This window comes from Populus nigra, chromosome 1, assembly GCF_951802175.1.
Source record: "Populus nigra chromosome 1, ddPopNigr1.1, whole genome shotgun sequence".
Lineage (NCBI taxonomy): Eukaryota > Viridiplantae > Streptophyta > Magnoliopsida > Malpighiales > Salicaceae > Populus > Populus nigra.
Window position 1 is genome coordinate 12,844,944 of NC_084852.1, and position 6,911 is coordinate 12,851,854.

A 6,911-nucleotide genomic window follows, 5' to 3' on the forward strand; every position below is an offset into this window, starting at 1 on the left:
TAGTTCTTGTCAGATAAATTTTGTACGTAATGGAATTGTAGATAGTTTAATAGAACAATAATTTTTTTTTATATAAAGTATGATTTATTTCATGATGTTACCGCAATAGTTAAATCCACAATATTTAAATTAAAAACCATCAATATTAATTTATATTTTTTTAAATTATTTTATAACCTCAATTTCAAAAACATTCTTAACCAAACACATTAAACTACTTTTTCTTCAACCTCAATTTCAACCACAGTTTTAACCAAACACATATTTTTTCAAACCAAAAACAACTAAAAGTACTTTTTTATAAAATAACTTTTTTTAAACCACAACCACAACAGTTACCGCAATACCAAACACACTCTTAGGATATTTTCAAAATTTCTTTTTGGTTCTTTTAGTTTTGAAATTAATCAGTTTAGCCTAAAACTTTATTTTGTTCACTTTTAGTTTTTGAGTTTGAGAGATATATGTGAGAGAGTTGTTAGAAAATAATACATTAAAGAGAAAGAGGCTAGTTGGTCAAATTTCAATGACGAAAACGACCCAATTTGGTGTCAAAGTGTTTATCTTGACTAGATGAGTTATATTGAGGTGTTTTTGAGTTTCTATATTGCCCAAAACATAATATCAAGGTTGCACAATTTTTTTAATCCTAGTTTGATTTTGTGTATTTAATTGATTTGATTTTTTTTTCCGGTTGAATTAGTTTCTTGAGGTTATGAGAATGTTTTGCAGTTGTTTTTAAGTGAAAATAAAGTTTTATGATCCAAATATACACAACTTAATTTTTCAGCCATCCTTGGGGCAGCAAAAAATTGGGTATGCAAGTGATGCGTGTCCGACTAATTTTTTAAAAAATGCTTAAGTATGTGGACTTGGCCTAACAGGCCTATACAATCTGAGCCTTTTTTTTATCTGTGATATATGCCTAGACCTAGCTCTTTTTATTTTTTGTTTCTTTATATATATCTAAAGTCTTGCCCTTATTTTTTTTAATTATTATTCATTTTTTCCATGATTTTTGATAATATTAAAGGTTTTTATGGGAATGTTAGCAATTTGTTTCTTCAAATTTTTATGTGCCTAATATGGAAAAAACAATTCATAAATAATTATTTAAAAAATATTGGTTTAAATTATTTTGAATATATTTTGAATAGGATTTTATTGAATTTACTATTTTTTCTAACCTTCGATCGCATACAAAATATTCAGACATTATTTTAGTTTTTTTTTAATTTTCTTTTAAGATCATAATAGGTTTTTATCTAGAGAATAATGATTGTAATTAAAAAACATTATTTTATCAAAATAATCAAAAGATACATTGATAAGAAAATTAAGTTTAGATTGAAAATATTCATTTTCCCTACATATCTCAAATGATTGTTAGTGACTTTTATTGGAAAAAACACATTCATAGTGAAGAAGCATGCCATTACTTCTATGATTATTATCACTTTTTTCAATGATATTATCATTGTTTTATAAATAATTATATATTTTTCCAATTAATTTTTTTAATGCCAAAAAAACTTTGGAAGTATATATGCATTTATTTTTTAGCTTAATTTGTTTTTCATTCGAATGAAACGCGGGTTAACTAATTAATATTTTCTATTTTTTTATCAATTAAGAAATAGTGATTTTAAATAACTATTATTAATAATAAGTGTTATTGTGCTTGTAATTAATAATATATTTAAGTATGTTTTTTTTAAATAGTTTACTAAATTAAAAATAAAAAGATAAACTCAATAATTCAAATACAAATTCTATGCATTTTTATAAATGTTTATCAAAATATTTAATTTTTACTTCCCAGAATTTCCTTTTTTAAAAAACATGATTTATTTGTCTTTATATTTTTATCTTTGAATAAAAAAATAATATAATTTCAATAGCAAGTTTCAATTAAAAAAAAGATTGATTAAGAAAAACAAAATTATAGTTAATGTTAAAATATTGTAAAACAATATTAAATAGGATTTAATAATTTTAGTCTTTAAATAGTAACGAGACTTAATTCCTCTTGGATTCTATTTTGTTTTAAAACAATTATACACATTAGATTCATAAATTTACTTTCATTAATAATCACTAACATTAGTAGTAAAAATATCTAATCTTATTTGAAAAATATGGTATTGTTAAATGTTTTAAAATATTGTAATAATTGTTTTAGGAGAAATTAATTTTAGGATATTCAAAAACGAAATAAACTAAATAAAATAAAATAAAGAAACTAAGAAATTTAGGAGCCAATAAGCCAATAAATCATGTATGTGTTGATCCATGACCTTCTAAGTTTTTTTATATGTATATATAAAATAATCAAATACATAAATGATGTGATTCCTATCAGAATATTTTAATTGAATTCGTGAACTCAAGATTTACCCAAGATATCAAGACTATAATAATCATCATCACACAACGTCCTTACCTGGAGATGAGCATAACAAGTATAAAATCACAATAAAAATTGATAAATTCTTTGAGAAGTATAGTTCAATTAAAAACTAAGCAAGAAAAATATATTTTATTCTCTATGTTACAATATGCGGCAATTAATGTATATTCCAATATGAAAATCAAGTCTTACAAAAAAGTATATATATACTTTTGAAAGTAAATCTCTAAGATAATTTAATGGGTTCACTTGATTCAATTTGAACTAAGCCCAAAATAACCCAAAACACAAACTAATAAATATTCTACAATTTTATTTTATGTTGCCACCACTGCTTTTTGAAAATTAGACTAGGAAATTCTCTTGTCCCAATAATTCTATTTTGCTGCCACCTTTAGTGTCCAAATAAATCTCCTTGATAGATTAACTCCTTGATAAATTATAATTTCTTTGGCCAAATAATTCATGATTTCCATATTGGATTTAGAAACATAAAATACTTGACAAAACAAGTTCAATGATGCCGAATTACTCCATGGTCAAAATCCATGGTCTTCAAGCCCATCTTGAATATAAATCAAATTTATTAGGGCTTTTTCTTCTTGGGTTGTTATTTTTTTGTAATCCACTTTGGCCTATGTATCTTGCAAAAACCCATTAAAGGCTTTCTTGAACTTCTTTGCCCTAGCTCTAGTGATTAGGCCTACTAGAACTACTAAGGGATCATTTGGTATGAGTTGGATTGCATCAATAAATTATAGAATCAAATAAGAACCCTCAAAACCAACTAAAACTTTTAAAATACTAAAAAATAAAAATATCCAAAACCAATACAAGATTTTAAAAAATATCATCTAATAAAAATATTCAAAACCAATAAAAATGTTCAAAATACTATAATAAATGACTAATTATTTATTTTTAGGTGATCTATACAATAATAGTAAAATGGATATAGTGAGATGTGATGCCTTTAATATTAGGTTTCTTGAAAGACATGATTGTATAAGAAATAGTATTTCTAAATTTTATTAGGAGTCCTCTAGATCCCGTTAGACAACATAAGGTTGTTTAGGGTTTGTGCAAAGATTATCTAAAGATTAATTCTTTCTTCGAGTGCTTAATCAATTCTTTAAGATTAAGTTGTTGCAAATCATAAACCGTTCAATTATCTAGTCTCTAATAGAAATCCACACGAATCACTAGATTAGAAATCTCCTAAACCCTTTTAAGAGAGCGATTTTTATGTCATGAGTGCTAGTGTTTTCTTTTTCCTTTTGTTCTATACTCTCAAATCTACTCTATTGTATTTCTATGTATATAGTTTGTCGAAAAATATGAGGAATAATATTTTATTTATAGGAAAAAACTCATAACTCTATTAATAACAAAATATCAATTTGCCTAAAAAAATATCATATATTTTATTTCATGATAATTAATAAAAGTTTATGCAATCAAGTCCTTGGTTTTTATAAGTTTAGAATTATAATCCACTATATTAATTTCCACTCCTAAAAAATGATCAATTCAATTGTTATATATTTATATGGAATTAAGTCGTGCTTGATTAATCATATGAGTGTTTAATTTTTTACCAATGATTCTTAATATATATGACCCATTATATCTCTAATATATTAGTCCAAATATAAATTATAATCTTAAATAAAATAATTTAACTTATCATCAATTCAATAAATTGATTAATTTATATTTAAAGATCAAGTGAAGCTTTAAGTAATATGTCATGATTCTTTAAATAATTGGAAAGTGATATATGATTTAACTTAACTTTTTAGTGACTAGTTTCTCAGTATAACTATTATCGTTTCATTAAAAATATTTTAATTTAGATATTTGAGCATGAAGTGTGTATGCTTTGTCAAATTATATTTATTCTCAATACCACATTCATTGATTCTTTAAATAATATTTGAAAGCTTTTTCAAATCTCATTCCATTTTCTGCAAGGATTTTATAATTAATAATATTTGAGAACATATGAAACATATTTCTTAATTTACCTAGGATGATAAATCCTCTCTTGATCACTTATATATCCTTATAAATTTCACTTTTACCCAATATTTGTCTATTTATTACCTTTGATTAATGCAACTTGTAGCCAGGATCAAAATATTGCATTCTTTATATAAGATAACTTAATGATTTGAAAGCTTTTTCAAATCTCAATCCATCTTCTGCAAGGATTTTATAATCAATAATATTTGAGAACATATGGAACATATTTCTTAATTTACCTAGGATGATAAATCATCTCTTGATCACTTATATATCTTTATAAATTTCACTTTTACCCAATATTTGTCTATTTGTTACCTTTGATTAATGCAACTTGTAGCCAGGATCAAAATATTGCATTCTTTATATAAGATAACTTAATGATTTTAAGGCTAAAATCATTTACACAACTGTTACATGAGTCTTTTTATAAACACGAGTAATATTTTTTATTTAGAATCCTCATATAGTTCAATTCATCATACAAATTTAACAAACACCTATATATTAATTTCAAGTATCCTTTATACCTTAATTTATGAAAATAACTATTTTTTTCATAATAAAAAGAACATAATATGTACCAACTTTAACAACTCTAATTAATATTAAGTCTTAATAAAATAATGAATATGAACATTTGAAAATATTAGTTTGATAGAATAGGATTCCACATAATTGTAACCACTTTATAATGTCTTTGCAGATATTTTTGTCTCAAGAAATTTATTTTACTCTAGACTAATTAATCAAACTTAAATGAATATTACAGATAAAGATTGTCTTTATTAATAATAAGAAATATATGTTCTGCAAAAAATAAAGTTATTGTCACATGTAATAATCCCATGAGCTATAAAACATATAGTTTAATAATGTTCCACTTACACTAAAGCTAAATGCTCATGTAGTTAATATCATATTGCTTTATATGACAATCATGCTTCTTTTAGGATAGTGCTTTAGTGAGAGGATTTGTAAAATTCTATTTACTAGGTACTCGCTCTACCATTGTATCTTTTCTTTTTATGATTTCTCTAACTTAATGGTATTGCCTAAATTTTATGATTTCTCTAACTAAATGGTGTTGCCTTAATACATGTTTGGACCATTAATGAGACCTTGGTCATTTTTTTATTGATGGCTTTATTGTTATTATATCAAAGGACTACTAAATCAATAATGTTAAGAACCATTTCTAGTTTTGTGATGAACTTATTGATTCAAACAACCTCTTTTTTTCACTTTAGATGGAGAGATATACTCAACTTTCTTTATAGAGTTTACTATGGTCCCTTATTTGAAACTCTTTCAGCTCGGAATATCACAATTTAGAGTAAAGATATATCCAGACTAGAACTTGCTATCATTAATAACTTATTAAAAACTAGCATTTGAATATCTATGAACTGACAGTTCATTTTCTTTGTAGACTAGAAAGATATTCTTAGTTATTCTTAAGCACTTAAGAATATTTTTAACTATTTTTTAACAACTGTAATATGTATTAGATTGGTTTCTACTTGTTATGCTCAAAGCATAAAATATATCTAATCTTGTACAAGGTATCATATATATGATAGATCTTATAGCTAAAACATAAGGAATCTTTCCCATCCTATAGCTCACAATTTCTGTCTTAGGATATTTATCATTGGAGAGATATATCTCATGTGAAATAGGTAATTATCTTTTTTTGGATTATTATATGCTAAACCATTTTAGCTTTTCATCAATGTATGTGGATTGAGATAATTCAAGCAACCTTCTAAATTTATATCTATAGACAATTATTGCCAATACATAGGTTATTTATCCCATATACTTTATGAATAAATTCCTGGACAACTAAATCTTTACTAACTAAAGTATTTTGTTTTTTGTCAATGATATGTTGTCTATATATAACACTAGAAAAACAACTCCGCTAACACTAACCTTTTTATAAAACAATAATGATTTTTTTTAATGAAATCAAACTATTTTATTATCTTATCAAAACATATATTTCAAATCCCTGAAGCTTGCTTAAGTTCATAAATGATTTTTTATAGCTTGAATACTTCATTGAATTTTTTTTTAGATTCAAAACCTTTAGTTGTGTCATATACACATCTCCGTGAAGATTTCCATTAAAAAATGCAATCTTGGCATCCATTTTCTAAATTTCATAATCATGGTATACAACTATAAGTAGAATTCTTATGGATTTTAGCATAACTATTAACGAGAAAGTTTAACCAAAGTTAACTCCCTGTTTTTATCTATAACATTTGGCATCTAGTTTGATTTTGTATATTTGGACATTGCAATCCATATTAGTTTTTCTCTTGCAGATCCATTTACATCCAATGAGTTTTATCCCTTCAGGTGGATCATCCAATGTCCATGTCTGGTTGGTGTACAAGAAATCTATCTTACATGTCATGATCTTAAGCTAATTTTCTAAATTAATATTAAGTATTTCTTTCATTTA